This window comes from Podarcis erhardii, assembly GCF_964252035.2.
Source record: "Podarcis erhardii genome assembly, chromosome: 1".
NCBI classification, from domain to species: Eukaryota; Metazoa; Chordata; class Lepidosauria; order Squamata; family Lacertidae; genus Podarcis; species Podarcis erhardii.
This window is the reverse complement of record NC_138497.1, coordinates 131,782,846-131,804,539: the sequence shown is the minus strand read 5'-3', so window position 1 is coordinate 131,804,539 and position 21,694 is coordinate 131,782,846.

The following is a 21,694-nucleotide window of genomic DNA, read 5'->3' as shown; positions in this document are numbered from 1 at the left end:
GACAAAAATAATGAACTTACAGTAGCTCCTGAGGTGCACTAAACACACATTTGATAGCTGGGCAGCTGACGCCCTCCACATAAGAATTCTCCCAGCAGCGAAAATAACATAAAATTGCATTCTGTTGGGGGGGGGGGTGTTGCTTGCAAATTCCACCCACTAGGAAAATTGTGATTGCAAAATCGCAGATATGTGCATGAAAATGCATGCAGATACAGTGGTGCCTCGCAAGACGAAATTAATCCATTCCGTGAGGCTCTTCGTATAGCGTTTTTTTCGTCTTGCAAAGCAAGCCCATTGACAGCTTAGCGGATTAGCGCTATTAGCGGTTTAGCGGCTTTTAGCGGATCAGCTGATAAGCGGCTTAGGGCTTAGGAAAAGGGGGGGGGAAGGAAAAAAAACCCCGCAGGAACTCACAAGACATTTTCGTCTTGCAAAGCAAGCCCATAGGGAAATTCGTTTTGTGAAGCGCCTCCAAAACAGAAAACCCTTTCGTCTAGCGGGTTTTCCGTCTTGCGAGGCGTTCGTCTTGCGGGGCACCACTGTAGCTTGGTTTTCTTTAATGCAGAAATGGCACTAACTGAATGTAAGACTGGGGAAATGAGAAACCGAGATAAATGGAAATCGACAGATTTTTCCCTTCCCAATCTTCACATGGAAACGGAGCGATTTCCTGCAGATTAGGACGGTTTAAATCTTATCAAAACAAACATGGTTTACTGGACAAAAGCCGGCTTCCTCGGCCAGTAAAGCGAGATGAGCGCCGCAACCCCAGAGTCGTTCGCAGCTGGACTTAACGGTCAGGGGTCCTTTACCTTTACCTTTAGACATGAATAGGGTTTTGCTGGAAAGAAACTAGCACACAAAAACATACTAACAATCTTCCTCCCAAGAGTTCAAAGAGGCATATGTGGGGTTGGTTGTTTGCTTAGCAGGCAGTTCATTTCTTGTGGAGACGGGAAGCAGTCCACTACTCCTGCGCTCTGGTTGCAAGAAGTCGCTGTGGCCAAGATCCATGGTTTCCTAGGTTACAGACATAACATCAGCTTGCAGAGTTGAGAAGTATAGCTGGAGCCCTTTTGAGAAGAGAGACTACTGAATACACAGACAAATTATGTCAGGCAACCCACTTTGAACAGGGACTAGCTCTATAGCATAATTAACGTAAAGTTTAATCTAGCCCAGAAGATGACAGACCTGCTTTCTGTGATAGGAATTTTATGGTCTCAGATACAGTGGTGCTCCGCAAGATGAATGCCTCACAAGACGGAAAACCCGCTAGACGAAAGGGTTTTCCGTTTTGGAGGTATTCGCAAAACGAATTTCCTATGGGTTTGCTTCGCAAGACAAAAACGTCTTGCGGGTTCCTGTGGGTTTTTTCCCCCTCCTCCCCTTTCTAAGCCGCTAAGCCGCTTATCAGCTGATCCGCTAAGACGCTAATGGACTTGCTTCGCAAGACGAAAAAACCGCAAGACGAAGAGACTCGGGGAACGGATTCTTTTCGTCTTGCGAGGCACCACTGTATATGGTAATGTTCATAAGTGTACCAACCAAGCACATGTATAGATCAGCACAGGAAGGCCAACCTGGAACCATTTTGATTCCTAAACTGACCAAATCTTTTCTCTGCAAGGTCAAAATGGAAATGCCTCCCCATTGTCTTTTCCTTCACAAATACTGTCTTAAGGGTATGTCTGTGTTTGAATAGGGTGTGAGCCTGTGACGTGGCCCAGGAACTAAGTATTTATCATTACAAAAGACTGGCCAGGCTACCCAGGAAATCCAATCAAGTAACCTGCCAGACAGGAGATAAACAACGACAGGAGAAAAACAACATTCAAATTTCTGTTTTAGACCGCCTTTTCTGTGATGTAGGTGTGATGTATCTGAGGGGTAGTCTTAGGTTACACCCCTTCTGTGATGTATGTATGATGTTTCTGGGGGTGGTCTTGATCTACAGGGTAGCAATTTCAAAAGTCTTTATAAGGCCTTGCAGGCCATTTTTCTGGGTCCCTCCTCTCTCCTGCAAGTGAGGGGAGCACCCTGTTGCAACAGATCACTAAAGGCCAAGCCTACAGGCTGCTGTTTTGCTCCAAGTTATCCTGGTTGGTGTCTTTGTTTTTTGTCCAAGGGAGCCCTCGGATTTTTCCATTAACATTTCCCACTCTGGATATTAGCCCCATAACTGTAGGCGAGGGCCTTCCTTCAGTTAGGCAATTCCTCCCCAAAGGAGGCTTTACCCTGTGGACCTAAGAGCTGAAAAAAAAAGTAAATTATCCATTGTGTATTTCTGCCGCAGGTTTCACTCTGTTACTGATTGTTGTTATTATTCTGGTTATCCTTGCAAGGCAGCAGAGTTGCCTGTTGCTGGTGAACCGTGCTATGAATGCTTAAGTACGTCCCTTTATCACTGCGGCATCTAAAAATTCCCAGTGAGTTGCAGATTTAATCTTGCTATATTCCTGCAAAGCGGGGAAGTATTGCACAGGTCAGAAACACTGGTATTCCAAAATGAGTGTAACAGGCATGCGGCCTGTGTGAGAATTCAGAATTTATTTAGAATCTCATATTTAAAACAATTGCCACTCTCCAGTTCTGTTTTTCGTAATGGAATATACCGTATTTTTCGCCCCATAGGACGCACCGGCCCATAGGACGCACCAAGTTTTTTTGGGGGGAAATAAAGAAAAAAAATTATTCCCCCCCCAGGCGCTTGCGGGGCAGGCAGCGGGGAGAAGCGCTCTTCTCCCCGCCGCCCGCCTGCAGACCAGGTCCGGGGACAGCGGGAAGACGCGCTGTGCCTCCCCGCTGTCCCCGGAGCTTGCGGGGCTGGCGGCCGGGAGAAGCACGCGTCTCCCCGCTGTCAGCCTCCAAACCACATTGGGAGACAGCGGGATGGCGGAGTTCCGCCTCCCCGCTGTCCCCCGACCTTGTGGGGCTGGCGCTGCGGCTCTCCTGAAGCCTGGAGAGCGAGAGGGGTCGGTGCGCACCGACCCCTCTCGCTCTCCAGGCTTCAGCGAAAGCCTGCATTCGCCCCATAGGACGCACACACATTTCCCCTTCATTTTTGGAGGGGAAAAAGTGTGTCCTATAGGGCGAAAAATACGGTAACTTATGTGGCTTTAAAAGAATGAACATGGCTGTCTGACTTGGCTTCCACTGCTTATCCTGACCCAAACAGTGAATACTGAGCTTTTTAACTAGACGGTGAGAGGGAACCTCAGGAATTGGGAGACTCAGAGACAATGGAAAGACCAGTTCTGGTTCAGGTGGGCCACGGGTTAAAGGGGCAGATGATGTGGTTAAGGACAGGCTCAGTGCAAGAGTCCAGATCAAGCAAACATGAAACCCAAACCAGGAGATGTGGTCATCATGTTCATTCATGGTCAAGCAGACCAGGTCTGGTCTCCATGTTGCTATCAGGTGCTTAGACTAAGGCACCAAGTTTGCAACAAGAGTTACATAGGGCTCTTCCAGATACAGTGGTACCTCGGGTTACATAAGCTTCAGAAATAGTGCTTCAGGTTAAGAACTTTGCTTCAGGATGAGAACAGAAATCGTGCTCCGGCAGCATAGCAGCAGCAGGAGGCCCCATTAGCTAAAGTGGTGCTTCAGGTTAAGAACAGTTTCAGGTTAAGTACGGACCTCCGGAACGAATTAAGTACTTAACCCAAGGTACCACTGTATAGAATTTGTAACATTGGAGTTTGCAGGGTTCCTCGTCCCCTGCCCGCGGGATTTTTCCGCATGCTTCCACATGATGTCATTATCATTCAACTGTGATTCTGGAATATTCTAGTCATCAAACTGCTTTTTCTTCTGTCACAAAAAACCCCACAACATTTGCGAAAAATCCAGAACAGTTGTGCCTTATTTCCATTGCATGGGGGCTGTTTTCCATAATTTCCTGCATTTGTGTAGAGTACGGGGTGTTTGGTGTGAATGTCTTCTGTTTCATGCCTTTCCCCTTGATTGGCACCTTTTTAAAAAAAAAACAACAGCCAGGTTTGTTGTTTGTTTGTTTTTGTCCATAGCTCAGACCAAAACAGGGAAATCAATATGTTTCAAACATCTAATCTCCCTCATGAACAGAATGCCGGCTGTTAACTACAACAACCACCACTGGCGCAAAGCTGTTACCCAGAGTCCTGAAACAGGGTGAAAAAGGAATCTTCTAGGGCTGGTTGGCATGGAAGGTGACCCAACCAAAAGAGCATCTTAAATCCACACAGCCTCCATGGAAACAAACAGCATCAGGGGGGTAGGAACAGTTCTGCAGTAGGAACCTTCCATACCAGGATTCCTGTTTGAGAGGGGCCAGAGCTGGTGGACACCTGCCTTGCTTCCCAAAGGTGTGAGGTTCAATTTCCATTATCACCAGTTGGAAGGACCAGGGAGCAGGTTAGACTAGGGTTACCAGACATCCCCGGGGACAGTCCCCAGATTTGCAAATCTGTCCCCGGACAAATTCTGTCCCTGGAATGTCCCCAGATTTGCAAATCTGTCCCCGGGGAACGTGGCAGTGGCAACCTTAGCAGCCTGGAGCCAGTCTGGTAGCGCAGTTGGTTCTGGCTGGCTTCAGGAGCTGCTTGCTGCTGTGGCACCCGCCATTTTTCCTCGCCGGAAGTCCCCATATGATGTGTTGCACACAAGAGACATTATATGGGGATGTCCGGTGAGGATAAATGGGTGTCACGGCGGCGGGCAGTGAGCAGCTCCTGAAGCCAGCCAGAGCCAACTGCACTACCAAGCTGGCTCTGGGCTGCTGACTGACACTGACGCCGCCATGGCCGAAGGGGAACCAGGGACATCCAGCGGTACAGATCTCCTGCCCCCTTCCCCCTTTGTTTTGACTGATCGGGGGAGGCTCGGGAGTTACGGCCAGCCGGCCGTTGCCCAGTTTTTAAAAAACTCTGCGCATTTATGTTTCACAGGGTGCGAAAGAAGGGCTTTGCACCTTGCCTGGCAGAGAAACTGCGCCCATTGCACCCCTCCTGGGCAACGGCCACCTGCCCATGACTCCCAAGCCTCCCCTGATCTCCTGCCACCTTCTGTCAAAACAAAGGGAAGACTCGGGAGTCATGGGCGGATGGCGCGCCGTTGCCCAGTTTTTTAAAAACTCTGCGCATTTATGTTTCACAGGGTGCGAAAGAAGGGCTTTGCACCTTTATACAATATGCATGTGTGCTTGCGCCCAGGGTCTTTTGCCTCACCATCCCCACTACTGACTCCCTGTTGCTACTCAGCTTAAAAAAAAAAAGTGTCCCTGTATTCATTGAAAAAAAATCTGGTAACCACAGTTTAGACAATACTGGGCTAGATAAACAAATGATGTAATCTAGTATAAGGCAGCTGTCTGTAGCTAATAATAATAATCATTTTATTATTTATATTCCCCCCCCCCCAATCTGGCAGGGTTTCCCCAGCCACTCTGGGCAGCTTACGGCATATATAAAAACATAATAAAACATCAAACATTAAAAAAATCAGAATATCTTATACAGACTATAAATAAACCAATAAACCAATAGAAACTAACAACAACAATAAACAGTTTACAGTTATACTCAGTGCTTTTTTTCTGGGGGGGACGCATTCCCCCAAACATTTTATGAATCTTTGTACTTTTGTCCATTTATTGTATTTCTTTTTCCCTATTTGAACTTTGTTGTTGTTGTTTAGTCGTTTAATCGTGTCCGACTCTTCGTGACTCCATGGACCAGAGCACGCCAGGCACTTCTGTCCTCCACTGCCTCCCGCAGTTTGGTCAAACTCATGCTGGTAGCTTCGAGAACACTATCCAGCCATCTCGTCCTCTGTTGTCCCCTTCTCCTTGTGCCCTCCATCTTTCCCAACATCAGGGTCTTTTCCAGGGAGTCTTCTCTTCTCATGAGGTGACCAAAGTATTGGAGCCTCAGCTTCACGATCTGTCCTTCCAGTGAGCACTCAGGGCTGATTTTCTTAAGAATGGATAGGATTGATCTTCTTGCAGTCCATGCGACTCTCAAGAGTCTCCTCCAGCACCAGAATTCAAAAGCATCAATTCTTTGGCGTTCAGCCTTCTTTATGGTCCAGCTTTCACTTCCATACATCACTACTGGGAAAACCATAGCTTTTACTATACGGACCTTTGTTGGCAAGGTGATGTCTCTACTTTTTAAGATGCTGTCTAGGTTTGTCATTGCTTTTCTCCCAAGAAGCAGGCGTCTTTTAATTTCGTGACTGCTGTCACCATCTGCAGTGATCATGGAGCCCAAGAAAGTAAAATCTCTCACTGCCTCCATTTCTTCCCCTTCTATTTGCCAGGAGGTGATGGGACCAGTGGTCAAGATCTTCGTTTTTTTGATGTTGAGCTTCAGACCATATTTTGTGCTCTCCTCTTTTACCCTCAATAAAAGGTTCTTTAATTCCCCCTCACTTTCTGCCACCAACGTTGTGTCATCTGCATATCTGAGGTTGTTGATATTTCTTCCGGCGATCTTAATTCCGGCTAGGGATTCGTCCAGCCCAGCCTTTTGCATGGTGAATTCTGAATATAAGTTTTAAAAGCCTTTTAAAACATTTAAAAACATTTTAGCCAGTTGCCCCAGCCCAAGAGTTGTTCCAGCAAAGTCCCGGTGGCCTCCCAGGATCCTCTTTCAGCTGTTCTGGGTGAGTGTGGGCCCCACCCCATAGGGCAGGTAGAAATGGGCCTTGCAGCAGGGACTTGCACTCATGGCGGCAGCAGCAGCGAGTCCCATTGAACTGAAGGGGGTTTACTCCTAGGTAAGGGTGCATGCTGTGGGTTAAACCATGGAGCCTAGGACTTGCCAATTGGAAGGTCAGTGGTTCGAATCCCCGCAATGGGGTGAGCTCCCGTTGCTCGGTCCCAGCTCCTGCCAACCTAGCAGTTTGAAAGCATGTCAAAGTGCAAGTAGATAAATAGGTACCGCTCCAGCGGGAAGGTAAACAGCGTTTGCGTGCGCTGCTTTGGTTTGCCAGAAGCGGCTTAGTCATGCTGGCCACATGACCTGGAAGCTGGACGCCGGCTCCCTTGGCCAATAAAGCGAGATGAGCACCGCAACCCCAGAGTCACCCATGACTGGACCTAATGGTCAGGGGTCCCTTTACCTTTAGCCTGCAGCTACAATTCTGCAGCTGTGAGTAAGTCTGCGCAGACCTCTCTGCAAGCTGCCTGTGTGCATTTATAGAGCCAGGCCTGCCAGCTGTTGTATGCTAAGAGTACAAACCATTAGTATTTATTGATTCTCTCCTCTTTCAAAATTCCCAGTGCGCATTATCATACAGAATAATGGCATTTGCTTCTCCCTCTCGCTGGACTTTCAATCATTCTTCTCCTTTTTTAAAGTCTTCTGTTTGTTTATGCAGCTCTATGCAAAAATTGGACAAGCTCTTGGGAAAGTAGAGGTGTTTGTATATTTGAAATTGTTGGGGTTTTTGTTTGTTTGTTTTAAAGCAGCACTCAACTCTATATAGCATTTCCCTCTCCAGGAAGCATATTCTCTGAAGACTGTTTTCTTCACTTAAAACGTTTGTTCTGGTATTCCGAGCTTCTCAAATAGAGGATAAAGACCTCTGACCCCCTAGATGCAAATAGAAAAGGGGGTTTAATCACAGCCATTTAAAAGAAACGCATCCTAGCATTTTGAGGGGGAAGGAGGGCTGGTAATGTTGTTGTTCCAAGAATAGTGGTACCTCGGGTTAAGTTCTTAATTTGTTCCGGAGGTCCGTTCTTAACCTGAAACTGTTCTTAAATTGAAGCACCACTTTAGCTCATGGGGCCTCCCGCTGCTGCCATGCCGCCAGAGCACGATTTCTGTTCTCATCCTGAAGCAAAGTTCTTAACCCGAGGTACTATTTCTGGGTTAGCGGAGTCTGTAACCTGAAGCGTATGTAACCTGAGGTACCACTGTACAGTAAGAACTTTGCTTCAGGATGAGAACAGAAATCATGCAGCGGCGGCACAGCGGCCCCATTAGCTAAAATGGTGCTTCAGGTTAAGAACAGCTTCCGGTTAAGAACGGACAAATTATGTTCTTAACCCAAGGTACCACTGTATATGATGGTGAGAGGAACAGTAATAATTCTTAGAAGGGGAGATTTGCAATCTGGTTTCAAATCCCCATTCAACAGGGATGTCATCTACAGGGGGCCAGGGGGCCCAGCCCCCTGAATATTTTTTGGGCCACAGCGATTCTCAAAAGTATGTGCCAGAACAATTTCTTTTTATTACTCTTGTAATAAAAATGGTTATTTAGGGGATTTGAATTTAATTCTAAATTATATACCGGAAACGTGGGAGATTACAAGGGGTCAAAAAAAATGGATGTATCGCGCCATACTAGAAGCAAAAAAACTTGTCTTGATGAATTGAAAGAGCTGCAAAAAGATCCAATTGAGCACATGGATTGACAATATGGACAGACTAGTTACCTACGAACGAATCGCATATAGACGCAAATTAAGAATGGATAAATATAAAGAAATCTGGAAGGAATACTTAAGCGATAAGGCGGACAGTGGTGGGAATTAGGGGGAGGAGAGGTGGGGAAATATTGTTAAAAAGGTGTAGTTATAGGTATATCAGTACTCAAATCTGAATTGTCAAATTGTGTTATTAGTGTTGTTGTGGTTTTTGTTGTATATGGTTTTTTTGTTGTTGTTTGTATTGAAAAAGTGATTAAATATATATATATATTTAAAGTATGTGCCAGAACGATGTTGCTTGGCCTTGTCGTGCCATTTTGAGGCTCGCCAAGGACGCTGCAGGACAGAGCACTGCTTTGATGATTGTTAGAGTGCCTTCTTGGAAGACGTGCTGGCGATCTCTGCCAGCAGGGGTGCCAACTTGAATAAAATATAGTGGGGGCCCAGGTAAGCCCTGCCTCACATAATCAATCACATGACGCAGTGAACCCCCCCCACTTGAATAGGAATGCCGGGTTGGGCGGGGCATTGTGTGTGTGATGTCATACATGCGCTGTGCCCCCCCCCCCGCAATGTTGGGCACAACCTGGCAGCTGTGCCATTCAACAATACAAATTTCTTATAAGGAAATATGTTTTTTCATTGTCCTCAGTGCCAGATTTACGTACAGTGGTGCCCCGCAAGACGAATGCCTCGCAAGACGAAAACCCGCTAGACGAAAGGGTTTTCCGTTTTTCGAGGCGCTTCGCAAGACGAATTTCCCTATGGGCTTGCTTCGCAAGACAAAAACGTCTTGCAAGTCTTGCGAGTTTTTTCCCTTCCCCCCTTTTTTCTAAGTCGCTAAGCCGCTAATAGCCGCTTAGCCGCTAAGCTGCTAAGCCTCTAATAGCGCTAATCTGCTAAACCACTAATAGGGATGCTTCGCAAGACGAAAAAACCGCTAGACGAAGAGACTCGCGGAACGGATTATTTTCGTCTTGCGAGGCACCACTGTATAAGCTAAACAAGCCATACCTTTGGGCCCCACTCTCTTGGGAGCCCCCCAAAAAAATGTAAAGGAAAAAAAGACTGAATGCACATTTCCAAAATATAAGATAAAAAACAAATAAAATAAGACCTACATACAGCAACCCTGTTTTGTGTTGTGTAGGCTGCTATTTGTTATGTGCAAATGGCTTTAGATACCTATTAGGTCCATAAATTACTATATAGCATATATTCAACACAAAAAAAACAGTGACAATTTGTTGTTGACAAAGGACAGCTGGACATATAAAGGGCCCCATTACCTTCAGTAACTTAGAGCCTCTGGCCCTGATTGTCCTATATTGAAAGTTTTTTTGACAGCAGGTAACTGAAACTATAAACAGAACTGTATGAACAACCTTACATTTAAAGAGCAAAATATCCTATTGAATTATATACCCAGCACATGGAACGTTACAAAAGGACAATACGAGTGCCCTTACCACAGCAAAAAGACTGATACGGACCACAGCAAAAAGACTGCTCACCTGGCTTGAGAGCAGTACATGTGAAAAGGATCTAGGAGTCTTGGTTGACCACAAACTTGACATGAGCCAACAGTGTGACGCGGCAGCTAAAAAAGCCAATGCAATTCTGGGCTGCATCAATAGGAGTATAGCATCTAGATCAAGGGAAGTAATAGTGCCACTGTATTCTGCTCTGGTCAGACGTCACCTGGAGTACTGTGTCCAGTTCTGGGCACCACAGTTCAAGAAGGACACTGACAAACTGGAACGTGTCCAGAGGAGGGCAACCAAAATGGTCAAAGGCCTGGAAACGATGCTTTATGAGGAACGGCTAAGGGAGCTGGGCATGTTTAGCTGAAGAAGAGGAGGTTAAGGGGTGATATGATAGCCATGTTCAAATATATAAAAGGATGTCACATAGAGGAGGGAGAAAGGTTGTTTTCTGCTGCTCCAGAGAAGCGGACACAGAGCAATGGTTCCAAACTACAAGAAAAAAGATTCCACCTAAACATTAGGAAGAACTTCCTGACAGTAAGAGCTGTTTGACAGTGGAATTTGCTGCCAAGGAGTGTGGTGGAGTCTCCTTCTTTGGAGGTCTTTAAGCAGAGGCTTGACAACCATATGTCAGGAGTGCTCTGATGGTGTTTCCTGCTTGGCAGGCGGTTGGACTCGATGGCCCTTGTAGTCTCTTCCAACTCTATGATTCTATGATTCTATGAACTGGAAAAATAAAAATGCGGCTCCCTTCTACGATTAGATTGAAGACTTATACAAACTTGCAACATATAAACAACTTGCATATAAATGCAGGCTTGCCATGGAGAAATTCAATGATACTTGAAATCCATTCTTACAAATACTGTAATAGGTTAAGATCTGGTGAAGTACAGTAACAGCTATGTAAAATAATAAAAATAAAATAAGGATGTACAGTGGTACCTTGGGTTAAGTACTTAATTTGTTCCGGAGGTCCGTTCTTAACCTGAAACTGTTCTTAACCTGAAGCACCACTTTAGCTAACGGGGCCTCCTGCTGCCGCCACGCTGCCGGAGCACGATTTCTGTTCTCATCCTGAAGCAAAGTTCTTAACCTGAAGCACTATTTCTGGGCTTTTGTTGTTGTTGTTTAGTCGTGTCCGACACTTCGTGACCCCATGGACCAGAGCACGCCAGCTGGAATACCATCACTTACACTGGCCTTGTTATTTGCAGTGCTTTCTAAGGCCCATTTGACTTCACTCTCCAGGATGTCTGGCTCAAGGTCAACAACCACACTACCTGGGGTTAGCGGAGTCTGTAACCTGAAGCGTATGTAACCCGAGGTAGCACAGTACTATGCCCGCCAACACCTGCATACCTACACCCACAAAAGTGCTCAGAAAATATACATTTTGTATTTTTGTCACACACCCACTGAACTGTGTTGGAAGAGGGGAAGTTGATGGAGAAGGCTGGGCAGGTATTTTTGTCTTCGCTTACAGGAGAGTTGCCCACGATGACATTCGCAGCTGACTCTTGTCTTCAGATGTGGGTTGCCACCCAAGAGCTCTGAGATGTAGGTGTGGTGAAGAACTGGTGGTCCTCCAGATGTTGCTTGACTCTAGCTCCCATCCTCCTTGACCTTTGGCCATGCTAGCTGGGGCTGATGGGAAGTGGAGTCCAACAACATCTGGAGAAGCGCAGGTTCCCCGCACCATCCTACAAGGAGGGGCTGGGGAGGCAAAACCAGCAGGTGGACAAACATTCAATCTCCCATGTGCCGCATTTATATCTGAAACCGCTCACCTTCCCTGTGCAAGAATTCAGCAGCAAACCATGTTTGAAGTCTAGGCAAAAAGGTAAAGGGACCCCTGACCATTAGGTCCTCTCTGTCAGGGTTGCGGCGCTCATCTCGCTCTATAGGCCAAGGGAGCCGGCGTATAGCTTCCGGGTCATGTGGCCAGCATGACTAAGCCGCTTCTGGAGAACCAGAGCAGCGCATGGAAACACGGTTTACCTTCCCACCGGAGCAGTACCTATTTATCTACTTGCACTTTGACGTGCTTTCGAACTGCTAGCTAGGCTGGAGCTGGGACCGAGCAATGGCAGCTCACCCCGTCGCAGGGATTCGAACCGCTGACCTTCTGATCGGCAAGTCCTAGGCTCCGTGGTTTAACCCACAGCGCCACCCATGTCCCTATTTGAAGTCTAGGACCTGTCACCAAAATTGCATACAATTCCACCCTGAGGAGGCTTGGTTCACTGAGCTTATTCTCCTGCATTTCCTGGGCCAGCTTTTGTGGACATTTTGACCAAATATGCACTCAAAACAAAATTCAGACATTTGACTCTGTATTGTGGCTTTCTTTGTGCGTAGCTCACTCTTTTATGGTAATCAAATGTCCTGCCAACATTTTCTGCAGCTATGTACACCAGCAAAGGGAACCAGATGCTTCTTGTTTTCCTTCGAAATATATATCAGTGTTGGTTTTGTTTAGTGTTTCAGAGGATTGGCGAAAAGACAGCCTTTAATAAGCCTGGGCTACATTGCCCTGTGTTTCCCAATGTACTAATAGTTTTGGCTGCAGCTCCTCATCTTGATTTAAAATCTGTCCTCATCTCTCATACAAATGAGCCTCTCAAAAAATAAAAAACAGGCCGGTTTAATTCATCTCACGTGTTTAACTTAGTTTTCATTCAGAATAGATGGTTCCATTTTTAAACAGGAAGGGGATGTGGAAAGTAACTAAGTTTCAGCTTTCTTTTCTTTTTTGCACACATAAGCCAATCAGAGATGGAGAGATGGAAAATTATGTGGCCCTCCTTAGGTTTAATGTTTGCTCCAAACAGCAGAAGGCTTTGAAAGAAGCTGCAACAGTATCTAAGGAGATGCCATGTTCTTCTGTCCTAGTTTGTGGTCAGAGAGCTTCCTTGTCAATCAACTGTTGTGTGTAAATCCTATCTTGTCATCACTAGCTGAAAGATTCGGTGAGTTGTTGTTTTTTTAATCCATTGGAAAGGGGGTGTGTGCAGTGATATTTCCTGAGATATACAACACATCCCTAGCTTGACACCATATCCTGATCTTTATCCTAAAAGTAGTCTCCTGAATCTGAATCCCATTTCAGTTATTCCCATTTTACAGATGAAGAACTGAGGCTGAGAAGTGCAGCTTGCCCAAAAGCTATCTACTGAATCAACAGCTGAAAATGAGTTGGCGGGTTCAAACTCAAATCAATACCATGGTTAGCTTTTCCACCACATTGGAACAAACCATTAAACAACAACAACAACAACAATTTATGTATCCTTTTCACTAGTTAGAAATTTGGCATAACTTCAAGAGGAGTCTAAACACTTTGGGAACCTTGGGGTACCAATTCTACCTTTTTCTGGCTCTATTAAAGGTAAAGGGACCCCTGACCATTAGGTCCAGTTGTGGCCAACTCTGGGGTTGCGGTGCTCATCTCACTTTATTGGCCGAGGGAGCCAGCATACAGCTTCCGGGTCATGTGGCCAGCATGACTGAGCCACTTCTGGTGAACCAGAGCAGGGCACGGAAATGCCGTTTACCTTCCCACCAGAGCGGTACCTATTTATCTACTTGCACTTTGATGTGCTTTTGAACTGCTAGGTTGGCAGGAGCAGGGACCGAGCAACGGGAGCTCACCCCGTCACGGGGATTTGAACCACCAACCTTCTGATCAGCAAGTCCTAGGCTCTGTGGTTTAACCCTGGCTCTATTACCATGCCTTTAAAAGCCACATGTTACCTGGAATCATGATACCTGGAAGCATAGCAGGTGAAGCTATTCCCATCGTATCTTCATGTCTGTAGAAACATCACCCGCTGAATGTCTGGTTATCTGGTTATCTGCTAATGGCACAGGAGCAGGTCTAGTTTTTCAGCCTAGGATTTGTGCAAGCTGCTCCAACAGGGAACAACGAGAGAGAGAGAGAGAGAGAGAGAGAGAGAGAGAGAGAGAGAAGCGAGAAGCTTACTATTTTCCTCCAAGAAAGCAGGCATACACAACTGCAACTGATCTGTTCCAGTTCAGGTACGAGTCAAAGAGCGGAAAGATTTTAACTTCAAACGGAGCCATTAGGGTCACCTCCTCCATCTGATCTCCAAACCGATCTTTTCAATTTCTTCTAAACGATTTCAGCATTCCATTCGGCCCACCCAAGACCCAGGAGAGCATAAACAGAGGCTGCTCCCCTGGAAGAAGAGGGCAGGGGAGAGGCAGCTTTGAAGGGCAAAGCAATCTCTTTCGTAGATATTCCAGGGCTCCCTCCTGCCCAACACCTTCATCTTTCCTTTTCTGAATAGTCAGCAGGGACATCTCCCACGTCCCGACTTCTATGGGTCATTGCTCAGCCTAACTCGAATGTCCTGCAACGTTATGAAGTGCTGGGGGAGCCTGTGGTTCATGGTGTGGCCTTGCACGCTTCTGCCACGTTGCTGCAGCTTGTTGTGGGTGCCTTCTGCCTGCGGAGGACTGGCTGGATGAGGAAGAGTAGTGGGTGCTGCCTGCCCAAGAGCCTGAAATAAAAAATTTAAGGTCTTATATATACACCGTATTTTTCGCTCTACAGTGGTGCCTCGCAAGACGAAATTAATCCATTCCGCGAGTCTCTTCATCTTGCGGTTTTTTCGTCTTGCAAAGCACGGCTATTAGCGGATTAGCGGATTAGCGGCTATTAGCGGCTTAGAAAAAGGAAAAAAAAGGAAAAAACTCGCAACAACTCGCAAGACGTTTTCGTCTTGTGAAGCAAGCCCATAGGGAAATTCGTCTTGCGAAGCACCTCAAAAACGGAAAAACTCTTTCGTCTAGCGAGTTTTTCGTCTTGCGAGGCATTCGTCTTGCGGGCCACCACTGTATAAGGCGCACCAGACCACAAGACGCACCTAGTTTTTGGAGGAGGAAAACAAGAAAAAAAATATTCTGAATCTCAGAAGCCAGAACAGCAAGAGGGATCGCTGCGCAGTGAAAGCAGCAATCCCTCTTGCTGTTCTGGCTTTTGGTATAGCTGCGCAGCCTGCATTCGCTCCATAAGACGCACACACATTTCCCATTACTTTTTAGGAGGGAAAAAGTGAGTCTTATAGAGCAAAAAATACGGTATATAAAATAAATGTTCATAACTGCACATATAAACCACATGTCTGAAACCCCACAGAAAAAGTCCTGAAGCCATTTTGTCCCTCCCAAATTGACCTCAAATATTTCTCTGCAAGGTTGAAGGAAAATGGAAAAGCCTCCCCATTGTCTTTTCCTTCACAAATCTTGTCTTAAGGGCATGTCTGTGTATGAATAGGGTGAGCCTGTGACTTGGCTCAGGAACTAAGTATTTGTCATTACAAAAGACTGGCCAGGCTCCCCAGATAATCCAGTCAAGTGACCATTAAGAGGTAACCTGCCAGACAGGAGATAAACAACACACTCAGATTTCTGTTGTAGACCGCCCTTTTTGTGATGTAGGTATGATGTATTTGGGGGGTGGTCTTCAGCTACACCCCTTTCTGTGGTGTATGTATGATGTTTCTAGGGGTGGTCTTGGACTCCAGGGCAGGCAATTTAAAATGTCTATATAAGGGCGGGCACACCTTTGTTGTTGGTCCTCCTCCTTTCCTGCATGTGAGGGGAGCACCCTGTTGCAACAGTCAATAAAGATCAGGCTTACTAGCTGCTTTGCTTCTCAATATTCTCTGGTTGGCCTCTGTTATTTTCTCTAACCGATGGAGAACCTACAAAGGACTCTATAAGGACTCTTGTGTCCCCCATAAGGGAATAAGGGCAGATTTTTGTTTATTACAAGTCCCCCAGGAATGACTTCAACTTTTCACGGTCAGGATTTGGGGGGAGGGAGTGCAGCTTATATTTGGGCCAATATGGTAATTACTATTTCCCTCGCATATTTCGCTTTTCATTTTAGATGATGAAATAGAACTGGTTGTTCTCTTTTTAAAAAAAAAAAAGAAAGAACAAAAATAATAGAGAAAATAAGTTACGAAAGTTTTCCCTGGGGGAACAGAATATTCATCACTAATCCCCCAACCAATGATAATTGGGAAGCAATAAAGCAAGCAGGATGTTAATTTAACATTGAGTAGCCAACAAGAACAGTAAATAGCAACTGGAAGTAAAGATTATAGCAGGATCTTGCCCACGAGGAGAGGCTCTGCTGGATATTATAGCTCCATATTAAGTGCTGTATGGAATCTCCGCTTTAATTTCCCTTTCTGATTTAATTCTGCTTTATGAAAAAGCAAGGCCTCAGCTTTCCCCAAGGGCTGCAGCGTGGAAGGAGCCTTGGAAATCCTGAGGCACCATCTTGACGATTCAGCAATTAAAACCAAGCCAAGGCAGCCCGAGACATTTTGACGTGTGGGTTGGAAAATTCAAATGCTTTGGTCTTTAGAAATATACAACTATAAACTAAGCAGTGGCCCATTCGCTCCCCTTCCCTTGTTCTGCAGAATCCGCTTCTTTACCATATCTAATTGGAGGATCACCTCTGAAACCTGGAGATCTTGAAGATAGCTTTTGCAAACAAGTGAGGGCCGAGGACAGATTTAGCACTTCAAAGAGCAAGTGCCATTAAAAAGGGAAATAATTCACAGATTTGTCACAGAAGCCTAAACATAATTGGCTTGATTTAAGGGTCCTCACTATGAGAACATTTCCAAAACTTTATTCTTAAATACCAAGACAACTGGGCCATTTTTCTTCCTTCCATCTGCACTTTATTTATAATGGTTTCCCACAAGCCCTTCTTCTCCTCCCTCCATCTTTTTTTCAACTAGCCTTTTTTTCCCCTGGAGAGGGTTCCACTTTGCGTTCATTTTCTGTTTGAGATTTATAAACATTGTCAAGAATTCCAGCTGCTGATCTCTGCTCGGTGACACTTTCCCCAAACTAGATTCTTTGCTGTTCTTAAGGATCCCTTAATATTTTAATGCTCAAAATGATAAATTTCCGGTTTCCTTAAGCTTCATCCCTCCTCAGACCTTTGAGGTGCTGTGATTTGTGGCTATTTTCATAAATTACTTTGCTGTGGATTTGTTCAGTGTATAGTTGGCCAAAAGAGGGAAAGGCGAGTTGTTGTTGTTATTGTTGTTTTTAAAAAATACTCTCTCATGATCCATGATCCGCGAAGAAATAAAGAAAATATTAAGAATATCATATAGTAAAAGGCCAGAGGCATTCCTTTTAGGGATTAACGATATTCCAAAAGACAAAACTAAATTTTTCTTATACGCAACGTCTGCAGCAAGAATCCTGGTGGCTAAGTACCAGAAAGGGAATCAGTTACCCACTAGGGGAGAGTGGCTATGTAAGCTTTCAGAATACTTAGAATTAGCCAAATTGACAGACATAATAGGACAAAAACCAAAAAGGGAAGTTAAAAAAAGAATGGGAGTGCCTAAATGAATACCTCAAAAATCAAGGTTCGATCACAGAAATCTGGCTGAGTGTGGAATAACCTTGTGAAGTGAAAGGATATGAAAGAGGGATTTGTATCTAGATGTTAGGATAGAGATGATAAAGAAAACAGGAAAACAGGAAGACACAATGAGAGATAAAGGAGGTGCTGTGGGATTGGTGGAAGTCAATGTCTTGCTGTTGTTTTAGTGTTTATAATATTAACTTGTAAGATGGATTTGTGTTTTTTTTTGTTTTGTTGTTGTTGCTTTTTTAGTTTTCGAATGTCGAATTTTGTGTGTTGTGTATTGTTATTTTTCAATATCTTTCGTGTTGTTGTTGATGTGTGGAAAATACTAACAATTTTTTTTTAAAAAAAAACCTCTCTCACACACTCATACACCAAGTACTACAAATTAGTTTTGTTTCCTATATGCACAGACAATTCCTCATAACTTGACAAGGAATGACATTCTCCTCTCCTTCCAAGCTATGATTTGCTGAAGCCTTGTTGCGCTTAATTTTTTTTTATCACAAAGAGGGCTTGGAAAATCTGGCTTTACAGCTGCCTAACTTCTTTTTTATAATAAATGCATTCCAAGCTTACGGTTTCCCCCTCTGATGTCAGCTAAGGGATATGTACAGAAACACACACTCTCTGTCTCCTCTGTCTGAAATGTATATGGCCTTTTACTAAAGTTGCCCTTGCTTCTATCTAGGGTAAGAGATGCTTTGGCGTTTAGAAACTTTTTTCACGCTGTGAGTTAATAAAGCTTCTCCATCGAAGAGGCCTGGGAAGGAAATGATGGTCAGGATTTTGTGCTACAATGGTGGATTATTGCTGAGCTATAAAGAACTCTTCAGACCAGCTAAGCAACCTTCCGTGTCTTTCTAAAATATGGCTTTGAAGTTTGCTTGGCTGTCACTGTCCTTGAAGGAAACGAAAGGGTATCGTCACCTCAGCTTCCTTATTCAGCACTGCATGTGAGATAAATATGCTTCATAGGCCTATCTTTTGCAGAGCAACCCAGAACCGTCCTGTGATATGACCTACGGTTTGTGCTGAGGCCAACATCTGCATGCAAAATGTTGTCAGGGTGGCACAGTCTTTGATTTGCAAGGTGTGTGTGGATTTCCTCTAGGGACTAGTCTAGGTAGATGATAGCTCAGTTGGTGGAGCATGAGACTCTTAACCTCAGGATTGTGAGTTCGAGCCCCATGCTGGGCAAAAGATTCCTGCATTGTGGGAGGTTGTTGTTGTTGTTATTGGAGGTTATAATAATATATGCATTGCAGGAGGTTGTCATCATCATCATCATCATTATTATTACTGGAGGTAATAATAATAATAATAATAACAACAACAACAACAACAACAACAACAACAACAACAACAACAACAATATATGCATTGCAGGTCCTGCCAACCTAGCAGTTAGCAAGCACGTCAAGTGCAAGTAGATAAATAGGTACCGCTCCAGCGGGAAGGTAAACAGCGTTTCCGAGATGAGCGCTGCAACCCCAGAGTCGGCCACGACTGGACCTAATGGTCAGGGGTCCCTTTACCTTTTTATGCATTGCAGGAGGTTGTTGTTGTTGTTGTTGTTGTTGTTGTTGTTGTTGTTATTAGAATTTATAAGGTTGAACTAGATGAACTCTACAATTCTAAGAACGAAACAATAATCCACTGAGGAGCAGCGATGGACTTGTAGAATTTCTCTAACCAAAGCGGCTGTGACTCCGCTATTTATTTCAACTGTTGTAACAGATCTGTGTGTCCACCCTATTGCTGCTCGAAGTTCTTTTCTTCTCGTTGAAATGAATGAGGTAAAAGCACAGAGTTGTAAGGGGCCTTGTAGTCCCAATTCCTTATCAGTGCGCAGACTCTAGAGTTATGGCCTCTCCAACCGACGGCTTCTCAGTTACTGCTTGGAGCAAACAACAGCGCATCACCCCTCTAGAAAATGGGTTCCGCTGTCAAGATGTTTCTCCCAGTGTTCACCCAAAATCTACCATCCTGTAACTTAAATCCACCCAGTCTGGGGCAGCAGAAAACCAGTATTTTCCCTCTTCTACATGCCAGCCTTGCCACATGGGGTGTGAGGGCCAGCCCAAGGCATTTTGTTTTCTGTACCAGAATAGGAAATGGCACCACCCATGTCAAGTCGAGGTGCATAGTCCCCAAAGCTGTCCAAACTATTTTGGCTGCTGAGGCAGAAAATCCCGCAAGAGCCTCTTCCCAGCGTGAACACGCCCTGTTCCCCCCGCCTTCCCTCATAAGGCACATTTATTTCAGACTCCAGACCATCTTTGTTGTTCTTTCCCAGACTCATTTCAATTTGTGTGTGTTCTTGCTCAAATGTGCCACCCGGAACTCAGCGCGTTACTCCGGATGAGATCTCACGAGCACAGAATAAAATGGAATTATTATTCCTTGTGATTTGGAAGCGACGGTTCGACTTGTGGAGCATAAAATTGCATTAGCCTTGTTTGCAGGCACATCAGACTGCTGGCTCATGTTCCACTCGCGGCTGACTTCAATTTGAGGTCCTTTCCCCGTGCGCTGCTGCTTAGCTAGGCACCCCACACCCGACGGCTGTGTGCTTTGTTATTTGTTTTAAAAATGCTGCGTGGGAAGGGTTAAACGGCTTTCATTCTAAATAAAGAAGAAGAAGAAAATAATATAAAACATCCCCTCCCCTTACTTTTCCACGGTCTGTTTGTTGCTTTCCTCATTTATCCTTGCAGTTGAGGCATAGAAACTTGAAAACAAGGAAAGGTGGCTGGGGGCAGAGCATGCACACACACACACAATAAAGAAGTCATTGCAGATCAAGGAAAACAAACAGAAGCTTGACAGATCAAGAGAGGGCTGCACCAAAGCAGTCAACCTCCCCCCACCCTCCTCAAAAAGCCAAAACAGTAGTTGGAGTGGAGGAGATCAGTTACCAAGACAAGGGATTGGAGGGAGAGGAGGCCACTGGGGAGAGGAGAGGCAAGGGTGTTGCCTCATTCTTACTTTGTTCTTTCGCGGATGTTCTTACAAGGGTTATTTTCCTCCATGGCCTGTTAAACAAACAGCAAGATGAGAGAGCCGAGCCCAGCAGCAGTCGCAGGTCCCCATCCTTCATCCCTCTCAAGGAGAATGATTGAACCAGGTACCGTATTTTTCGCTCCATAAGACGCACCTAGTTTGTAGAGGAGGAAAACACACACAAAAAATATTCTGAATCAAATGTTGTACTAAACTAATGCAGCAAACTCATGGTTGCCAGATTCTTGATCAGCGTCCTATCCCTAAAGAAGAGAAACGGTCTCCTGTGTGGCTCGGATAACCCCTTTAAACCATGATCTATGTTTTAGGTGATATCACCATTGTTTTAAACCATGATCTATGTTTTAGGTGATATCACCATTGATATCCTTGATTAATTTATGAGCAGAGGGCGATGTATAGGTTACAAATTTATTGTAATGTATGATGGTGGTCTTTGTTTCTGTTTTGCTTCGGTTCCTGTTTGTCTTTTGTAAGTTTTGGCGATTTAAAATTTGGAGGTTTAAGTATAATATGTTGGTATGGGAAACTGTCGTGTAACGGGCCAATGGCCGTAATAAAGATCAGGAGTGGGCAGCTCCTGTCCGCTTTGCTGCTTTAAAGCGAGCCACGGAGGAGGGACAAACAGGAGCCATGCCTCCCCTTCCTTCCCTCTGTGGCTCGCTTTAAAGCAGCAAAGCGGACAGGAGCCGCTTACACATCCCTCCTCCATGCAGCATTCGCTTCATAAGACGCAGAGACATTTCCCCTTACTTTTTAGGAGGAAAAAAGTGCATCTTATGGAGTGAAAAATACAGTACAGTGGTACCTCGGGTTACATGAGAGCCAGTGTGGTGTAGTGGTTAAGAGCGGTAGCCTCGTAATCTGGTGAACCGGGTTCGCGTCTCCGTTCCTCCACCTGCAGCTGCTGGGTGACCTTGGGCCAGTCACACTTCTCTGAAGTCTCTCAGCCCCACTCACCTCACAGAGTGTTTGTTGTGGGGGAGGAAGGGAAAGGACAATGTTAGCTGCTTTGAGATGCCTTTGGGTAGTGATAAAGCGGGATATCAAATCCAAACTCTTGTTCTTCTTCTTCTACATACGCTTCAGGTTACATACGCTTCAGGTTAACAGACACCACTAACCCAGAAATATTACCTCGGGTTAAGAACTTTGCTTCCGGATGAGAACAGAAATCGTGCAGTGGCCATGCAGCGGCAGCAGGAGGCCCCATTCGCTAAAGTGGTGCTTCAGGTTAAGAACAGTTTCAGGTTAAGTATGGACCTCCGGAACGAATTACCATATTTTTTGCTCTATAAGACTCACTTTTTCCCTC